The following is a 21,522-nucleotide window of genomic DNA, read 5'->3' as shown; positions in this document are numbered from 1 at the left end:
GGGTACATTCTCATCACCTCTTCTTACTCTGGCTTGGAGTAAGAAATCAACAAATGATGAAATAAGGGTAACTTTTGTCCTCCCCAGTCTCTCATCTAGGTGTTTTCAACTGCATAATCTACTTTCATCATCAAGGGATTTCAGAGACCTTCAAAAGTCATTCAGTCCATACTGTACAAGCCAGGCAACACTCACTGCAGAGAGAAGTACAGCAGTCTTATACTTAAAGGTCTCCATTAAACTAAAACAGCTCAGTGGACAAAAATAGTCCTGAAAGAGAGAATTATTTTGGTATCTAACTTGAACGTTATGTTTTTCTCATTAGTTTTCTCTTTTATACATACTAGCATATACATGTCAAACTCAATTTCCCAGTTCACCCCATCCCCCTCCCACTTTGTGTCAATACGTTTGTTCTCTACATCTGTCTCTATTTCTGCCTTGCAAATAGGTTCATCTGTACCATTTTTCTAGAGTCAACATATATGCATTAATATACGATATTTGTTTTTCTCTTTCTGACTTACATCACTATGTCTAACAGTCTCTAGGTCCATCCACATTTCTGCAAATGGCACAATTTCATTCGTTCTTATGGCTGCGTATATTCCATTGTATATATGTACCACATCTTCTTTATCCATTCCTCTGTTGATGGACATTTAGGTTGCTTCCATGTTCTGACTACTGTAAATAGTGCTGCAATGAACATTGTGGTGCATGTATCTTTTGGAATTATGGTTTTCCCTGGGTATACATTCAGAATTGAGATTGATGGGTCATATGGTAGTTCTATTTTTAGTTTTTTAAGGAACCTCCATACTGTTCTCCATAGTGGCTGTATCAATTTACATTCCCACCAACAGTGTAAGAGAGTTCGCTTTTCTCCACACCCTCTCCAGTATTTATTGTTTGTAGATTTTTTGATGATGGCCATTCTGACCAGTGTGAGGTGATACCTCATTGTAGTTTAGATCTGCATTTCTCTAATGATTAATGATATTGAGCAGTCTTTCATGTGCTTGTTCTAAAAATAGAACTACCATATGACCCAGCAATCCCACTACTGGGCACACACCTTGAGAAAACCATAATTCAAAAAGAGTCATGTACCACAATGTTCACTGCAGCACTATTTACAACAGCCAGGACATGGAAGCAACCCAAGTGTCCATTGAGAGATACAGATGAATGGGTAAAGAAGATGTGGCACATATATACAATGGAATATTACTCAGCCATAAAAAAAATGAAATTGAGTTATTTGTAGTGAGGTGGATGGACCTAGAGTCTGTCATACAGAGTGAAGTAAGTTAGAAAGAGAAAAACAAATATCATATGCTAACACATATGAATCTAAATTTAAAAATCTAAAAAAAAAAAGGTTATGAAGAACCTAGGGGCAGGACATGAATAAAGACATAGAGAATGGACTTGAGGACATGGGGAGGGAGAAGAGTAAGCTGAGACGAAGTGAGATAGTGGCATTGACATATATACACTATCAAATGTAAAATAGATAGGTAGTGGGAAATCCATGTTTCCATAAGTGGCAACATTTAATTCTTTTCTACAGCTGAGTAAAATTCCATTGTATATATATGCCAGGGGTCCCCAACCCCCCGGGCCGCAGACAGCTACCTGTTAGGAACCAGACTACACAGGAGGAGGTGAGTGAGGTGCACAGCGGGCAAGCGACCGAAGCTTTATCTGCTGCTTCCCATCGCTCTCCATTGCTCTCACTACCACCTGTACCATCCCCTGCCCCACAGTCTGTGGAAAACTTGTCTTTCATGAAACCAGTCCCTGGTGCCAAAAAGGTTGGGGACTGCTGATATATACCACATCTTCTTAAGCCAGTCATCTCTTGATGGGCACTTGGGTTGATTCCATGTCTTGGCAATTGTAAATAATGCTGCTATGAACATTGAGGTGTATGTATCGTTTCAGATTAGTGTTTTCATTTTCTCTGGATATGTAACCAGGAGTGGAATTACTGGATCATACGAAAGTTCTATTTTTAGTTTTTTGAGGACCCTCCATACTGTTTCCATAGTGGCTGCACAATTTCATTCCCACCAACAATGTACAAAGATTCCCTTTTCTCCACATCCTATCCAACATTTGTTGTTTGTAGACATTTGATGATAGCAATTCTGAGATGATATTTCATTGTGGTTTTGATTTGCATTTCTTTAATAATTAGCAGTGTTCAGTGTCTTTTCATGTACTTGTTAGCTATCTGTATATCTTCTATAGAAAAATGTCTATTCAGATATTCAGCCCATTTTTTCATCGGGTTGTTTGGGTTTCTTTGATATTGAGTTGTATGAGTTGTTTGTATATTTTGGCTATTAACCCCTTGTTGGCCATATTATTTGCGAATAAATTCTCCCATTCAGTAGGGTGTCTTTTCATTTTGTCAATGATTTCCTTTGCTGTGCAAAAATGTTTAAGTTTAATTAGGTCCCATTTGTTTATTTTTGTCTTTATTTCATTTGCCTTAGTAGACAGATCCAAGAAAATATTGCTATGATTTATGTCAAAAAGTTTTCTGCCTATGTACTCTTCTAGGACTTTTATGGTTCTGTTCTTACATTTAAGTCTTTAAAGCATTGTGAGTTTGTTTTTGTATATGATGTGAGGGAAGATTCTAATCTCATTGTTTTACATAAGGCTGTCCAGTTTTCCCAGTACCACTTGTTGAAGAGGCTGTCTTTTCCCCATTATATATATTCTTGCCTCCCTTGTCATAGAATAAATGACTATAGGTTCAGGGGTTTATTTCTGGGCTCTCTATTCTATATGATTGATTTATTTTAGTTTTAGTGTTGTTTTAGTGTTGATACCATGTTATTTTTATTACTGTAGCTTTGTAGTATGGTATGAAGTCTAGGATTGTTATACCTCCAGCTTTGTTCTTTTTTTCTCAACATTGCTTTATTTGGGGTCTTCTCTGGTTCCATATGAATTTTAGGATTACTAGTTATAGTTCTGTGAAAAAGTCATGGGTATTTTGATAAGGATTGCACTTAATCCTTAGATTGCTTTGGGGAGTATGGACATTTTAACAATATTAATTCCTCCAATTCATGAACACATTTCCATTTCTTTGTACCATCTTCACTTTCCTTCATCAACATTTTATAGTTTTCAGCATACAGATCTTTCACCTCCTTGGTTAAGTTTATTACTAGGTATTTTATTCTTTTTGATGTGACTTTTTTTTTTTGCAGTACGTGGGCCTCTCATTGTTGTGGCCTCTCCAGTTGTGGAGCACGGGCTCCGGACGCACGGGCTCAGTGGCCATGGCTCACGGGCCTAGCCACTCCGCGGCATGTGAGATCTTCCCAGACTGGGGCACGAACCCGTGTCCCCTGCATTGGCAGGCGGACTCTCAACCACTGCACCACCAGGGAAGCCCCTGATGTGACTGTAAATGGGATTTTTTTCTGCTTCCTTTTCCTGACAGTTCATTATTAGTGTATAGAAAAGCAATAGATTTATGTATATTGATCTTATGTCCTGCAACGTTGCTGAATTAATTTATTATTTCTAATAGTTTTGGGGTGGAGACTTTAAGATTGTCTATATAAAATATAATGTCATCTGCAAATAGCAGCAGTTTAACCTCTTCCCTTCTTATTTGGATGCCTTTTACTTCTTTATCTTGTCTGATTGCTGTGGTGAGAACTTCCAAATCTATGTTAAATAGAAGTGGTTAGAGTGAGCATCTTTGCCTTGTTCCTGAGTTTAGTGAGAAAACTTTCAACTTTTCATCATTAAGCATTATATTGGCTGTGAGTTTGTTGTAAATGGCCTTTATTATGTTGAGATATGTTTCTCTGTACCCACTTTGATGAAATCTTTTATCATGAATGGATGTTGAATTTTGTCAGATGCTTTTTCTGTGTCTATTGAGATGATTGTGTGATTTTCATCCTTGCTTTTGTTAATGTGGTATATCACATTGATTGATTTGTGAATGTTGAACCACACTTGTATCTCTGGAATAAATCCAACTTGATCATGCTGTATGATCCTTTTTATGTATTGTATTTGTTTTGCTAATATTTTGTTGGGGTTTTTTGCATCTATATTCATCAGATATTGGCCTGTAATTTTCCTTTTTTTTGTAGTGTCTTTGTCTGGTTTTGGTATCAGGGTAATGGTGGCCTCATAAAATTAATTTGGGAGTGTTCTGTCATCTTTGATTTTTTTGAAAAGTTTGAGAAGGATTAGGTATTAATTCTTCTTTATATGTTTGGTAGAATTCCTGTGTTATCTGTCTGATCCTGGACTTTTGTTTTCTAAGAGTTTTTAAAATTTCAAATTCAATTTCACTTCTAGTGGTCAGTCTGTTCAAATTGTCTGTTTCTTCTTGAATTGGTCTTGGCAGAACTTTATGTTTCTAGAAATTTGTCCGTCTCTTCTAGGTTGTCCAATTTGTTGGCATATAGCTGTTCATAGTATTCTCTTACAATTTTTTGTATTTCTGTGGTATCAGTTGTTATTTCTCCTGTATGATTTTTTATTTTATTTGGGTCCTCTCTCTTTTTCTCTTGGTGAGCCTGGCTAAAGGTTTATCAATTTTTGTCTGCCTTTAAAAAAAAAAAACTCTTGGTTTCAGAAATCTTTTCTATTGTTTTTCATCTCTATTTTATTTATTTCTGCTCTGATCTTTATAATTTCCTTCCTTCTGCTGACTTTGGGTTTTGTTTGTCCTTCTTTTTCTAATTATTTTAGGTGGTAGGTTAGGTTGTTTATTTTAGATTTTTCTTGTTTCTTGAGGGTGACCTGTATCACTATGAACTTCCCTCTTAGAACGCTCATAGATTTTGGAAAGTTGTGTTTTCATTTTCATTCATCTCAAGGTATTTTCTGATTTCTTCATTGACCCATTGATTTTTTAGTAGCATGTTGTTTAGTCTCTACATGCTTGTTCTTTTCCCATTTTTCTTTCTCTAGTTGATTTCTAGCTTCATACCATTTGGGTCACAAAAAACGCTTGATATAATTTCTATCCTCTTAAATCTGTTGAGGCCTCTTTTGTGACTAAGCATGAGATCGATCCTGAAGAAGCTTCCATGTACACTTGAAGAGAATGTATATTCTGCTGGTTTTTGATGTAAAGTCCTGTAGCTATTAATTAAGTCCAACTGATCTATTGTGTCATTTAAGACCACTGTAGCCTTACTGATTTTCTGTCTGGATGATCTGTCTGTTGATGTCAGTGGGGGTGATAAAGTCCCCTACAATTATTATATTATCATCAATTTCTCCCTTTATGTCTCTTAGTATTTGCTTTATATATTTAGGTGGACCTGTACTGGGTGTTTATATGTTAACAAGTGTAATATACTCTTCTTGTATTGATCCTATTATCATTAGATAATGCCCTTCTTTGTCTTTCATTATCGACTTTGTTTTAAAGTCTATTTTGTCTTATATGAGTATTGCTAATGCTGCTTTCTTGTCATTTCTGTTTCCATGAAATACCAACTTCATTCTGTGAGGTCATCATTACCCTGATACCAAAACCAGACAAAGACATGAAAAAAAGTAATATTACAGGCCAATATATCTGATGTTTATAGATGCAAAATTCCTCAACAACACATTAGCAAAGTAAATTCAATCATATGCTATGATCAAATGGGATTTATTCAATATTCCCAAATCAATCAATGCAGTACATCACATTAACAAAAGAAAGGATAAGAATCACATGATCACCTCAATAGATGTAGGAAAAGTATCTGACAAAATTCAACATCCATTCATGATAAAAACTCTCAACAAAGTTGCTATAGAGGGAACGTATCTCAACATAATAAAGGCCATTTATGACAAACCTATAGATAATATCATATTCAATGGTGAAAAGCTAAAGCTTTTCCTCTAAAATCAGGAACAAGACAAGGATGCCCATTCTCACCATTTCTATTTAATGTTGCAATCAGACCAAAAAAAAAAAAAAAAAAGGAAAGAAAGAAAGAAATAAAAGGCATACAAATTGGAAGGAAAGAAGTATAACTGTCACTATTTATAGATTACATGATACTTTATATAGAAAACCCTAAAGTCTGCATCAAAACATTATTAGAACTAATAAATGAATTCAGTACAGTTGCAGGAGACAAGATTAATATACATAAATCTATTGCTTTTCTATACACTAATAATAAACTATCAGAAAAAGGAAGCAAGGAAACAATCCCATTCACAAAAAGAATGAAATACCAAAGAATAAACTTAACCAAGGAGGTGAAAGGTCTATACTCTGAAAACTATAAAATGCTGATGAAGGAAACTGGAGATAATACAAAGAAATGGAAAGATATCCCTTGTTCATGAATTGAAAGAATTAATATTGTTAAAATGTCCATACTCCTCAAAGCAATCTAAGAATTGAGGGCAATCCCTATCAAAATACCCATAACATTTTCCACAGAACTATAACAAATAATCCTAAAATTTATACGGAATTACAAAAGACCCCAAATAGCCAAAACAATCTTGAGAAAAATGAACACAGTTAGAGGGATCATGCTCCCTGACTTTATACTATACCATAAAGCTATAGTAGTCAAAAGAGTACTGGCACAAAGAGAGACACATAGATTAATGGAACAGAATAGAAAGCTCAGAAATTAACCCATGCACCTATGGTCAATTAATCTACGACAAAGGAGGCAAAAATATACAATGGGGAAAAGAGAGTCTCTTCCATATGTGGTGTTGGGAAAACTGGACAGCTACATGTAAAAGAATAAAATTAGAACATTTTTTCAAACTGTATAAAAAAAAAAACTCAAAATGGATTAAAGACCTGAAAATGTAAGACCAGAAACCATAAAACTCCTAGAAGAAAACATAGGCAGTACACTCTATGACATAAGTCTTAGCAATATTTTGGGGGATCTGTCTTCCCAGGCAAGGGAAACAAAAGCAAAAATAAACAAATGGGACCAAATTAAACTTAAAAACTTTTGTACAGTGAAGGAAACCATAGACAAAACAAAAAGACAACCTACTGAATGGGAGATAATATTTGCAAATGATATGTCCAATAAGGGGTTGGTATCCAAAATATACAAAAAGCTCATACAATTCTGTATCAAAGAAACAAACAACCCAATCAAGAAATGGGCAGGGCTTCCCTCGTGGCGCAGTGGTTGAGAGTCCGCCTGCCGATGCAGGGGACACGGGTTCGTGCCCCGGTTCGGGAAGATCCCACATGCCGCGGAGCGGCTGGGCCCGCGAGCCATGGCCGCTGAGCCTGCGCGTCCGGAGCCTGTGCTCCGCAACGGGAGAGGCCACAACAGTGAGAGGCCCGCGTACCGCAAAAAAAAAAAAGGCTACAAATAATAAATGCTGGAGAGTGTGTGGAGGAAAAGGAATCCTCCTACCATGTTGGTGGAAATGTAAATTTGTACAGCCACTATGGAGAACAGTATGGAGGTTCCTTTAAAAAACTAAAAATAGAGCTACCTTATGATCCAGCAATCCCACTCCTGGGCATATATCTGGAGAAACCATAATTCAAAAGACATGCACCCCAACGTTCATTGTAGCACTATTTACAATAGCCCGGACAAGGAAGCAACCTAAATGTCCATCGACAGATGAATGGATAAAGAAGATATGGTAGGTTGCTTCCTTGCAGCTGTGAGCTTTGGAGGCCGGGAGCGGTGGAACTCGGGCGGGCTGAGATCTGTGCTGGGAAGGGCGCCGGACTTGTATCGGAGCAGCACTTAGGAGACACGGTGCAGTCGAACAGAGCCATCATGGGGACGACAGCCCTAGGGCCCATTCACTTGCTGTGGAGCTCTGTGACCAGAAGCTCATGGGGCTTGTCTACAACGTGGACAATAAGGACATAGTGTGGCTGGAGGAGATCGAGGAGGAGGCCGAGCGCACGTTCACCAGAGAATTCAGCAAAGAGCCCGAGCTGATGCCCAAAACACCTTCTCAGAAGAACCGACGGAAAAAGAGACGGATTTCTTATGTTCAGGATGAAAACAGAGACCCCATCCGGAGAACGTTGTCCCACAGAAAGACGCGGAGCAGCCGTCAGAGCTCCCGGCACCTCCGTAACAAGGACAAGCTGGCCACAGTGGTGGGGGAGAACGGCTCCGTCCTGCGGCGGGTGACCCGTGCTGCGGCCGCAGCTGCAGCGACCTCCGCGGCAGCCGCTCCTTCGCCCACCCCTGAGTCTCCCACGGTGCTGACCAAGAAGCCCAAGGAGAGCCTGGCCCAGTGCCAGCTGGTACCCGTGGTGGAGACTGGCATCAGCGAGCGCCGGAGCGCTGAGCAGCAGCTCAGCCAGCTCCAGTCTGCCCAGGCTCCGTCCCCCACCCCGGCTCCGGCCACGGCTTCGGCCTCCCAGATCACCTTGACCTCGGAGGAGGACTCAAAACCCCAGAAGCCAGAGGCCGGGAGACTGGAGTCTGTCCTCTTGAGCTCCCTGATAACTACACCCCAGGACCCCAAGAGCCGAGGGGGCGGGGCAGAAAGGTCCGCCTGCAAGCTCAGAATTGCCGCGACCTCCCCAGGCCCGCAGGACTCGCCCAGCTCTCCGGCCTCCCCGTGGCGGGAGCGGGTGCTGGCTCCCATCCTGCCGGATAACTTCTCCACGCCCACGGGCTCCCACGTGGGCCGCGGGTCGGTGCGGCGCAGCCTGATCGCCCCGTCCTCCCCGGAGCCCCAGGTCTCGCTGGCCCAGAATTACTCCCTGGTTTCCAAAGAGGAGAGAACCGTCCGAAGATCAAGCAGAAGGATTTCCAGGAAGGCCACCAAAGAGCCGGCCGCCTCCGCCCGCCTCATCTGCCACAGTTACCTGGAGAGGCTCCTGCATGTCGAGGTGCCCCAGAAAGCGAGCCCCAAGGCGGAGGAGCCCAGCAAGGAAGCTGAGCCGGAGGAGACGGCCGAGCCGGAGGCCCCCAAGAGCAATGGCAGTGCCTTGCGGCTCCGCAGTGCCACCAAGATCGCCATTAGCATGCCCGGCTCGCAGCCTGCAGCCGGCGGCCAGGGAACGCCCTCTGAAGCGCGGCAGGAGGCCGAGACTGACCAAGCAGATGGCCCCAAGGAGCCGCCTCCGAGTGTCAGGAGGAAGTGCAGCTACAAGCAGGCAGTGAGTGAGCTGGACAAGGAGCAGCAGCTGGGGGGTGAGGAGCTGCAGCCCCCCAGCAGCAAGACCCCTTCCCCGCCCTGTCCCGCCAGCAAGGTGGTGCGGCCCCTCCGGCCCCTCCTGTAGACCGTGCAGAGGAACGAGCTGCTCATGACCCCGCCTCGACCCCCAACAGCAGCATCATGAAATCCTTCATTAAAGCGCAACGCTACCCTGCGCGTGGACCCCAAGGAGGAGCTGCAGCGGCTGGAGAACCTGCGGCGTTAGGAAGAGGCCGAGCAGCTCCGCGGGCAGAAGGTGGAGGAGGACAAGCGGCGGCGGCTGGAGGAGGTGAAGCTGAAGCGTGAGGAGCGCCTCCCTAAGGCGCTGCAGGCTCGGGAACGGGTGGAAAGGGTGAAGCAGGAGAAGAAGGAACAGATCGAGCGGCAGTTTGTTCAAATCGACGAGAAGACGGAGAAGGCCAAAGAGGAGCGTCTGGCCGAGGAGAAGGCCAAGAAGATGGAGGAGGTGGAGGCGCTCAAGAGGCAGCAGGAGGAGGAGGCGCGGAGGCTCAGGTGGCTGCTGCAGGAGGAGGAGGAGGAGGAGGAGAGGCGCCCCCAGAAGCTGCTGTAGCAGAGGAAGGAGGAGGAGTGGGAGCGGCGGCGGGAGCGGGAGCGGCGGCGGGAGCGGGAGAGGCTTCAGGCCCAGAGGGAGCTGCAGGAGAGGGAGAAGACCCTGCGGGTACAGAAGGAGCGGCTGCAGAGGGAGCTGGAGGAGAAAAAGAAGGAAGAACAGCAGCGCCTGACTGAGCAGCGGCTGCAGGAGGAGCAGGAGAAAAGCCAAGGAGGCCGCGGTGGCCAGCAGACGTGCAGTCTCCAGCTTGTACCTCGCATCAAATGACTCCACAGGGCACCCCCCACCCCAAGATCAACCCAGATAACTATGGGATGGATCTGAACGGCGATGACTCCCCCGATGACGAGGCCCATCCCCAACTGGGCCAGAGGCACCCAGCTTAGCCAGGCCATCATCCGGCAGTACTACCACCCCCGGAATCTCCTGCAGCTCTTCAGAACCATTCTCCCACTGGACCTGGAGGACATCTTCAAGAAGAGCAAGCCCCGCTACCATAAGTGCACCAGCTCTGCCGTGTGGAACTCGCCGCCCCTGCAGGGCACCAGGGTCCCTGGCAGCCTGGCCTACAGCCTGAAGAAGCGCTGAGCCAGGCCCTCGGGCCTGCTCGGCAGTCTCAGCCTTCATCTGTGTCTATACGTCTGTGTCTCTGGTGCCATCCTGCCTGGTATCCTGTCGCTGAGGGTTCGGTCAAGTGTATATAAACGTCCTCTGTGGGCTACAGGGGGACGGCGGCTCGGGCCTGCTGGGAGGCCGAGCTTGCTGGGTGTTCGGGGAAGACCCAGGCCCAGCCTTGCCTGGTCTGCTGACAGCACTCTGTAATTAGGTTGTTAGAATTCAGCTGAATTTTAGCCTTTTTCTGGGGAGCGCCCTGCCTGTAAAGGGGGCCTCATTCCAGTGGTAAGACCTGGAGTTGAGGTCGGGAGAATTGGGCTCTTGACACAGCTCTGCCACTTAAGAGAGGCCCTCAGCCCCTCCACGCTTCAGGCTCCACCCACCCTTGCTGCACGGATGGTGAAAGGACTTAAGAACGTGGACGTGCTGCTGAAGCAGGAGATCTGGGTTAGGAAGGGAACATCTCTTGAAACTCCCTCAGGACCAGTACGTGCAAGTAGTTGAGATGTTTCTCCAACAAATCCAGGCAGCTGCTAATTAGATGCTTAGTGTCCATGGAGGCTGGCCCTGCCCCATCGCTGCCAACCATGTTCTAAACGTGCCACAGCTTCATCATCTCTTACTCCAGCCCCTGGAATGGGGGCTGGTGAATTTGGGCCTATGGGCCAAATCAAGTGGCAGTCCATTTTTGTAAAGTTTCATTGGAACCCGCCCAGTAGAAATGAATGCCTGTTGTCTCCGGCTGCTCTGCTGAGGGCAGAGTTAAGTAGTTACAACAGAGGCCTTATGGTTCGCAAAACTGAGAATATTTACTATGAACCTTTACAGAAAATGTTTGCTGACCCTGCTTTAGGACAAAATCAAGGCTGAATATAAGAGAGCTTTTTAAAATGAGTAAAGAGTGAATGCACACAACAGGCTGAAATCCAGAAGATTCCACCATGCAAAGAAAATCATTTTACAGTTCATTCAAATACGGTGCGAATTTAAGTTTGTTCCATATGTTCTCTGATGAGAAACTGTTGTGTTGAGTCAACGGGTGAGTGTGTCTTTGCCTGAAACCACAATGTCAATGTCAAAATATTACCTCTTATAAAAACATATTTATAGTGTGTATTTTTAGAGTGTGTTTGAGAAAACTTTGTTATTCAGCAAAAAGGTAGTTACAGGTTGCGCTGCATCTTCACTAGTACTTGATATTGTCAGTGCTTCTTATTTTAGCCATTCTAATAGACGCGTAGTGAATTCTCATCGTGGTGTTAATTTGCATTCCCCTAATAGCTGGTGATGGTGAACATCTGCTCATGTGCTTACTTGCCATCTGTGTATCTTCTCTGGCAAAGTGTTTGTTCAACTCATTTGTTCTTTTTCTTTCTTTGTTCCTTTTTTATTGGGCCATGATTCCCTCTTTCTTCATGTGCCTTGTGATTTTTTGTTTCTTGTTTTTTTTTTTTTTTGCGGTACGCGGGCCTCTCACTGCTGTGGCCCCTCCCGTTACGGAGCACAGGCTCCGCGGCATGTGGGATCTTCCTGGACCAGGGCACGAACCCGTGTCCCCTGCATCGGCAGGCGGACTCTCAACCACTGCGCCACCAGGGAAGCCCTGGTTTTTTTTTGTTTTTTTTTGTTTTTTTGCCATGTCACATGGCATGTGAGATTTTAGTTCCCCAACCAGGGGACCAGGTATCAAACCCATGCCCCCTGCAGTGGCAGCATGGAGTCTTAACCAGTGGACCACCAGGGAAGTCCCTCATTTGTTCATTTTTAAATTGAGTTGTTAGTTTTCCTACTGTTGTGTTTAGAATCTCTATGTATTATGGATACAAATCTGTTGTCAGATACTTACTTTGCAGTATTTTCTCCTAGTCTGCAACTTGTCTTTTCATTCACTTAACCATATTTTTCACAGAGCAAAAACTTTAATTTTGATGAAATCCAATTTATCAACTTTTTTTCCTTTTATGGATTGTGCTTTTTTTGGCTTGTCTAAGAAATCTTTGTCTAGCCCCAGTTCTCAAAGATTTTCTCCTATATTTTCTTCTAAATATTTTCTAGATTTATATGTTACATTTAGGCTTATGATCTGTTTTGAGTTAATTTTTTTTAAATGTGAGGTTTGTTTTTTGTTTTGGGGAGCAGATAGATGGATGTCCAGTTGTTCTAGAGCCATTTGTTTAAAAGACTATTCTTTTTCACTGAATTTCTTTTGTATCTTTGTCAAGAGTCAATCAGCCATATTTGCATGGGTCTATTTCCAGACTTTGTATTCTCTTTCATTGATCTATGGGTCTCTCCTTTTACCAATACCACATGGCCAAGATTACTGTAGCTTGTATTAGTCTTAAAAAGCTGGTAGTGAGGCTTCCCTGGTGGCGCAGTGGTTGAGGGTCCGCCTGCCGATGCAGGGGACACGGGTTCATTCCCCGGTCCGGGAGGATCCCACATGCCGCGGAGCGGCTGGGCCCGTGAGCCATGGCCGCTGAACCTGCGCCTCTGGAGCCTGTGCTCCGTGGCAGGAGAGGCTGCAACAGTGAGAGGCCCGTGTGCTGCAAAAAAAAAAAAAAATCTGGTAGTGTGATTTCTCCATCTTTATTCTTTTCAAAATTATTTTGGCTTTTCTATCAATTTTGCCTTTCTGTATAAATTTTAGAATCTGCTTATCTATACAAAAACACTGCTGGGATTTTGATTGAAATTACATTAAATCTATATAAGTTTGGGGAGAATTCACATGTTTATGGTAGTGAGTCTACTAATCCATGAACACGATATATCTCTTCACTTATTTACATCTTTGGTTTCTTTTATCAGCATTCTGTAGTTTCAGCATGCAGATCCTATATAAATTTTGTTAGATTTATAGCTAAGTATTTATTTTCTTGGAGCTGTTATAAATGGTATTGTCCTTCTAGAAAAAAAAAGAGAGAAGATATGGTATATATATATACAATGGAATATTACTCAGCCATAAAAAGAATGATATAATGCCATTTGCAGCAACGTGGATGGACCTAGAGATTATCACACTAAGTGAAGTAAGCCAGACAAACATGTGATATTGTTTATATGTGGAATCAAATAAATGAACTTATGTACAAAACAGAAATAGACTCACAGACACAGAAAACAAAGTTATGGTTACCAAAGGGGAAAGGGAGAGAAGAATAAATTAGGAGGTTGGGATTAACACATATACACTACTATATGTAAAATAGATAACCAACAAGGACCTACTGTATAGCACAAGGAACTATACTCAATATTTTGTAATAACCTATAAGGGAAAAGAATCTGAAAAATAATATATATGTATATAGATATATGTGTATATATAACTGAATCACTTTGCTGTACACCTGAAACTAACACGACATTGTAAATCAACTATACTTCAAATTTTTTTAATTAAAAAAAGGAATCTGAGGGATCAAAGTGAAAAAAAAGTGGGCAGAATACCTGAATAGACATTTTTCCAAAGAAGACATACAGATGGCCAACAGGCACACGAAAAGATGCTCAACATACTATCAGGGAATAGCAAATCGAAAGCACAATGAGATGTCACTTAATACCTGTCAGAGCAGCTATCATCAAAAGACCAAAAATAGCAAGTGTTGGCAGGATGTGGAGAAAAGAGAACCCTCATACACTGTTGACAGTTATGTAAATTAACACAGCCACTACGGAAAACAGTGTGGAGGTTCCTCAAAAAACTAAAAATCCAGCTATTCCATCATGGGTATATATCTGAAGAAAACAAAAGCCATAATTCAAAAAGATACATGCACTTCAATGTTCATAGCAGCATTATTTACAATTGCCAAGATTTGGAAGCAACCTAAGTGTCCATCAATGGTTGAATGAATAAAGAAGATGTGATATATATATCTAGTTATATATCTAGGTATATAATATACACACACACATGCATAATTATATATCTAGTTATACATATAATTATATACCTAGTTATAGACATAGGTATAGATAGATATAAAATGGAATAATACTCAGCCATAAAAAGAATGACATTTTGCCATTTGTAGCAACTTGGATGGATCTGGAGACTTTTATGCTGAGTGAAATAAGTCAGAGAAAGACGAATAGTACATGTTTTCACGTATCTGTGGAATCTAAAAACAAACGAATGTAATAAAACAGAAACAGACTCACACATACAGAGAATAAACTAGTGGTTACCAGTAGGAAAAGGGGTAGAGGGAGAGGCAATATGGGGTAGGGGATTAAGAGGTACAAAATACAAGGTATAAAATAAATAAGATACAATATAATATGTTGCACGGAGACTATAGCCAATATTTTATAACAACTTCAAATGGAGTATAATCTACATAAATATCAAATAACTATGTTGTACACCTAAAACTAGCATAATACTGTAAATCAACTATACTTCAATTAAAAAAAAAAGTATTCCCTGTCTATGTGACTTTGCTGAACATCGGAGTAGACCAGGAAGGAGGGTGTTTTGAAAAACAAGAATGGGGGTCGGAGACCTGTCTAGGTGGAGCTTGTCTATTTCCACAGGTTTGTAGCTCAAAGAACTCTGTGTGGCCTGGGGCAGGGCAGTCGTCTGGTACCCACTGAAGACTGGGTCCGACATTGTGAGCAGTGGCAGAGGTCAGGTATTTAAGAAGGCTTCCCACCTGCTAGTGGAGGTAAGATGAGAGCAGGTCCAGGTCAGCTTAAATGGAGAGCACTGAGAGAGATGCCTCTCCTCTAGATGTCATGTCATGGATCGACATGTACCAAACAAGCAGAGGGTTTGAGACTGTTTCACATTCCGTAGTATGAGGCTCTGGAGCCCCTTGAGAAGGAGCTGTGTGACATAAGGCAAAGTGAGGCAGCAAGACAAGACTGTTGGCCAAAAAAAGCTGAGAGTGACACGGTCCCATCTCTTCATTGCATGTCAGCCCTCTCTACATTGATGCTTCCAGTGTTTGGAATGTTCAAATGCTCATTCCCTCCTTCACTCCTCTCCCCACACTCTTACCACAAAGCCAGACTATTTTCCTTGAATTTTTCCTGATAGAAGGGGTGTGACCATCAACCTTGAAAATGTTTAATTACTTTATTCATTCACTGTAACTTTAAAATCACTTCAGTTCCTGTCTAGCGTGGAATGGAGGCAGACAACAAGGTAATTCAGTGTGAGCTCACTGCCATGGCTATTTGGAACTCCCGAAGCAACAGGCAGAATGCTACTTCCAGGGAAAGTGCGACTTCCTGTGGGGAGGGAGGGAGGGAAGGATAGAAAGGGAGAGAAGGAGAATATTCTTTTTATAAATCTTGTAGAGGCCTTGTTGTATAAATGTGAATACGTGAATTTGCTAATTTTCAGTAAGGCAGAAATTGGTAGAAGAAAGAACAAATGTGAAGTGAATTTACACCAGAGGCCCTAGAAGGTGGGAAGTATAAAGAAGACAAGATGTGGTTGGAGAAAAGGGGATAGGGAGGATGAATCAAAGGAAGGGGGAAAAAAGAATCTAGGAAAAAACAGTTCAGTTTGGGGAGAAGGGTGTTGGAACCACATGTGTGTGCCGTGTAACCGGATGTAGAACTGCCAGGGTGTGGATTGGGGTTGGATGTCCATCTCTTTTGGACAATAAAAGGGAGCAATAGAACGAGGAATGGTAGGTCAGACTAGCTGTTTCAGGTGAGGCCTCGCCCAAGACTTTGATGAAATCCCCAGGTAGGTGGCCATGGGTCTCAGGTCTACAGTTTCAGAAACTCAGGTTTCTTGATTTATTCATAAATCTGAGGAATCAATGCAACCAAAGTCCCCAAGAGACTATGTAAATGAAAATTCCACTCCCTGACAATTCACACTACTGTCAGCAGAGGGCGCCCCTGCCCAATGAAGACCAAATCCAAATTAAAAACTTGTTTCAAGGCAGTTAATCTGGGCAGTAGGGTTATGGATGAACTTTGTTTTCTTTTTCTTTTTCTACATCTTACAAGAGTTATACAATGCAAATATACACGACTTATAATATCACCAAAATTATGTGAAAATAAGATTTATTCTGCAACTTTCTGTCAAATGGTATATAGAAAGTTATATATATTTGCCATATTACAAAATATTAATTGTCATATCATCTCAATGGAAGGGATATGAGTCTTCTTGGTACTAGTCTTTCAACTTCTCTATGGGCTTGAAAATTTTCATAATAAAAACTTGGGGAATATTTTGAATATAAATTTGAAAAAAAAAAAAAAGCTTGGGGAGGAAATAAAAGATATTCACATCTATTAATTCAAGGACCACTTCTACCTAAAAAATAGAGCCAGTCTCCTAGATAGCAATATCCTCACCCCTAGGGATTGGTGAGTAAATGTTAAAAAATTCTTATTCTCAAAATATTTGTTTAAACATTCCCTTCTGGTTACATAAAATCTTACATTTCAGTGACAGAATATAGTACCTAAGACCACCAGGTACCACTGTCCCTTAACAAACTACCCCAAAACTTGGCATCATAAAACAACTGTTTTATTTTACTCCCTATTTGTGGGTCATAAATTCAGGAAGTGTTTGGCTGGGCAGTTGTCACTTGGGGTGTCCCATGCAGTTTCAGGTAGGTGTCAGCAGAGCAGCAGACGTCCAAGGACCCCCCCCCCCACCCCCGGGCTGGATATGCAATGTGGGTGACTCACAGGGCTGTAGCCTCTCCAGCAATGCAGTCTCAGGGTCATTGGACTTCTTACAAGCCAGCTCCACACAGCTCAAGGCTCAGCCAGCAAACGAGGCAGAACCCAGCTCCCATTTCATGACCTGGGGCCTCACTCCTGCCCACTGCATGGTTTCATGTAGGCCAAGGTGGCTAGTACCACCACGGTAAGAGAAGTTTTAGCTGAACACACGGCTGCCTCTCCATTTCCCTGTCTCCCCTGCACCTGGGGGGACTAGACCAAGTTCTGGTGACTGGGAGATGAGGGAAGGAGATATGCACAAATTCTAGGTTTCATTCTAAAAAGAAAGAGGCTTGCCCTCCCCTTCTCTTTCCTTCCTATCTGACTGGAGCCAGGGCACCATCTTTGACTGGGTGCTGGGAACCATGTGTTGAAGATGGTAGGACAAAGAAACAGAAGACTGAGTTCTTGGTGGGTGTGAATCTGCTGTAGCAGCCTCAAAATACCACCCACCTGGACTTCTGAGTGAATGAGAAATAAAACATCTTATTTAGGCCACCATCGTGTTGCGTTTCTGTGCTTTGGCTACCAGACTCGATACCCTATAAGGTAAAAGCCTGCTGCTTTTAATACAAGTGCATCTCCTGGAAGGGACACACAGATCCCTGTGAAACGGAGCAGGACCCCCGTGGGGCCTTTCTGGGGACAGATCGCCACCCCCCCCCCTGCATTCTTGTTGTGAAAAAGCTTTCGTTTTCTAGGCCTTCCCTGAGTTCCAAAGAGCAGATTTAATCAGAGAAGTGAGAAAATGCAGAAGCACTGGAAAACAGTCAAGCAAGATTCTGTGCCTCAAGACAGGAGATGTGGTGTCTGTCCCCATACCAGCAAGGGCCCTGACCTCTGCTCCTAGGTGGAGGGTGTGTGGGAGAACAGACAGAGATTCAAGGCCCCGGCTGGGCTGTAGGCAAACCCCTGATCGCTAAGGAAATCCTTTCAGGTAGCCTGAAGTCCCAAGTGTTTGTTAAAGATATTTAAGGAAGAGGATAAATGATTAAAATTATGGTGAAGGTGACTATTTGACATGGTTACATGTAAATGTTTAACTTACATAAAGCTAAATAAATATTTATGTAAAGTTATGGCTTTTATAGATGATTTACCGATTTATCTACATATAGGAGAAAGATGCCTGATGGGAGTAAACAGTGATAGGACTGGAGGGGGGGTGGTATGTACGTGCGAATGTTTTATTATCTGCTTTCTGAAATGAATATATTTCGCTTTTGTAACAAGAAAAAAGGAAATGAAACCTTTCACTTTATTTATTTATTTATTTATTTTGTGGTACACGGGCATCTCACTGTTGTGGCCTCTCCCGTTGCGGAGCACAGGCTCCGGACGCGCAGGCTCAGCAGCCATGGCTCACGGGCCCAGCCGCTCCGCGGCATGTGGGATCTTCCCGGACCGGAGCACGAACCCGTGTCCCCTGCATCAGCAGGCGGACTCTCAACCACTGCACCACCAGGGAAGCCCGCCTTTCACTTTAAAAGGTTGTTGCATCTAACAATCTAAACTCAGCACACACACCCCCTAAGCTCCCCTTCCCCCCACCCCACCTCCACCGGTCCCAATCCCCATCCTCAACTCCGCTGTCAGCCCTACACTTGGCCCCCTACCACGCCCCCAGGTACGACCCCCCCAGCCTTGGTCCGGTTTTGAACAAACCCCAGGGGATCAACCCAAGGCTCAGGGGGACCCTGGCCAGAGACTCTATCCAACACATCCGTCCACACTGGGATGACTCAGCCCACAAATAAAATCCCACCTGAATGACCCAGATAAGAGAAGAGGACCTAGGCCAAGAGACTTGTGCAGTGGAGGGAAGGCGGAAACACCAGTGGTTGGAGAGAATGGCAGGAAATGGAGGAGGAAGGGCTTTGGGTCCCTGGCAGAGGCTGAAGGGCCAAGGCCAAGGCGCAGGAGTGGTGGGATGGCTCAAGCCGTTTCTGGGCCCACAAACACACCAGGTCCCCATGAGGCCACCCGTGGGCAGCTGAGACGCCAACAAACCCTCCGCCCACGGGAACTTGCAACCTGCAAGCACCTTGCCAGTCGGTCACCGACGTTTCAGTGAGGGCCTGAGGTAGGAGGTAGATGGGCCCCTGGGCTGGACAGCTGGTGTTTGCCAAGTGGAGTAAAATTGGAGCTTTTTTTCCCTAGACACTCCAAGGCCAAAGTTAATGGCAGGAGCTGAGCTCTGCTGGAGTAAAGAGATAAGACCTGAGACCTGGAGACCTCCCTGACTACACATGCGCAGAAAGGCTCCTAGGGGGTCAAAAAGGAGGGGGTGCCACCCCACAATAGGTGATGCCAAACCTCCCACAGGCCTCTGTGCTGGAATCCATCTTGGCAAAATGTTGTGCACGCATATGGGGAGGGTCCTAGGGCAGGTCAGGTGTGAGAAAAGAAACAAGATAATTGGCCAAAGGTAAACAGAGACCGGGAAAAACTGCCCTATATAAATGATTTAACTGCCTTTTTACTGTGCTTCTCCCCACCAGGGAGGACACCTACACCCTTTCTCTCCTGGTGTATATTTCTGCCTTGCTTCTGTCTTAAATAAATCAACAGTTTCTCTGTGTGCTCTCCCACATGTTATGCTGTGTCTCTGATAATAAACTTTGTACCTGTTTTTTACAGTTTTTTTCCTCATTGAGAAATTCATTTTTCAAATGGGGCAAGAGCCAGGGGAACTTTGCTTTTAGTCTCTAGACCCTGGTGGTATAGCGGTTAGGATTCCTGGTTTTTCACCCAGGTTACCCAGGTTCAATTCCTGGGCAGGGAACTAAGATCCTGCTTTAAGCCACCACTCACTGCCCTCTCCCGAGATCAGGCCCACCTGGCCGGGGAGCCGTGTTGAGCTGGGTGAGCTCTTTAGTATTATCTTTAATCTCCAAAGTCAAGGTTAGCAGAATTCTGAAGGATTTAATGACACCAAGTTTTTCCATTTGGTATGTCCGCTTGCTTTGTTATCCGCAGGAGGTTAATGCTCTATGAGGGTTGGCAGCCAGGCACACATGAATCACACCTGACGATGCCTTAGCATAGTGAATGTGGCCTCTCTGGGGACCCACATCAAAAGGAAGAGAAACAGGACACAGAGACCCCTGAAAGTGCTCCTCACTTAAGGACAAACCTGAGAAACCAGCCTGAATCTTCAGAGGGTCTCCTCCTCTACAATCTCCCTGGGACCCCCACCTGCTGTTTGGCCTGGGAGCCCAGGCCCACCCACCAACCTGGAGCCTGTGGGAGGGGAGACCAGAGTACAAGGGAGGCAGAGGAGACGGCCTCGGAGGAAAGGCTGTGAAGGAGAGAAAGGGGAGGGTCCTGATTAAGTAGTGATTAACATGGGTTCCATTCAAATCCTGGCTCCACCCCAACCAGGTGTGTGGCCTTGGGCAAAGGACCCTCTCTGTGCCCAGTTTGCTCCTCACCTGTAAAACGGAGCAATACTTAACTACCCATGATCTGAGGATTAAAGGAGTTCATTTTAATTTGTGGAGCACTCAGAACAATGCACTTGGTAAGCAACTGTTAATTTAGTGCTAAGAACATGGATTCTAGCAGCCAAAGCACACCTGGCCCAAGCCTTGCAAATCACAGCTAATGATCACCTCTCTACCCCCAAACAGGGTTTAAACATCCATCTAAGAGCACGTGGGAAGACAAAACTAGCTCTACAACAATCTAAAAGTTTAAGATGAATGTCTGACCCCGGTTCCCTTAGCCCAGAAGTGAGGCCAGAGTTGCTCCCTCAGTGACCTGGTGACACCCCCTTCTCCACAACTCATCCATGTAGTGTGAAGCTCGAGGATGGTTTCTGTCAACAAAGTCACCTAGCTCAGGGTTTTCAAACCCACTGATGAAATCAAGTTGGTAGGTCACAAGCAGCATTAAAAAAAAAAAAATAGTGGAAAGTAGAAACTCTTAGGATAGTTTCAGGCAAAGTTTGCCATTTACGTGTGGGTGTCTTGGGTGGCAGTGTAAAAGGCATCCTCACACTCTTAGTGCCACTGCCAGCGCTGATCCAGTTGTCAGCTCTGCGTCCCGGAAGGTGCTGGAGGATGCCTAGCAAATGCTGCCTGGGCCAGCGGAGGGCATCCCACCCGAGGTGCCCATTTCAGGAGGGACTGCCTGCATTCTCTCTCGGACCAGGGCTTGAGGGCCCCACAGCCCACCTCTAGAGAAGATTAGCACTGGGGGAGTGAAGCCTTGGGCCCTCTCCACCTCCAAGCCTGGTCTTTCTTTCCCACCTAGGCTCCTCCTTAGCTCTCCTACTCCCTGCTCCTATCTCCCCGTCATCTGCTTTCCTTCCTCCAACTGACCTCCTTCCTCTCGCCTGTGCAGCCCCTTCCTTTAGGCCTCATTCTTTTCCTTGCTTCCTCCACCTTTCTCCTCCCTTTTTCACCCCCAACTCCTCTACCAGGACACACAAACACACACAG

General features: G+C 44.0%; 1 pseudogene; it reads left to right on the top strand.

The window, feature by feature from the left end:
• Positions 1-7,790: 7,790 nt before the first annotated feature.
• On the top strand, positions 7,791-10,333 carry LOC136121364 (inner centromere protein pseudogene; annotated as a pseudogene).
• Positions 10,334-21,522: the final 11,189 nt, after the last annotated feature.

This window comes from Phocoena phocoena, chromosome 3 (assembly GCF_963924675.1).
Source record: "Phocoena phocoena chromosome 3, mPhoPho1.1, whole genome shotgun sequence".
NCBI classification, from domain to species: Eukaryota; Metazoa; Chordata; class Mammalia; order Artiodactyla; family Phocoenidae; genus Phocoena; species Phocoena phocoena.
Note: the sequence above shows the minus strand (reverse complement) of the source record. Positions and strands in the feature narration are given on the sequence as shown.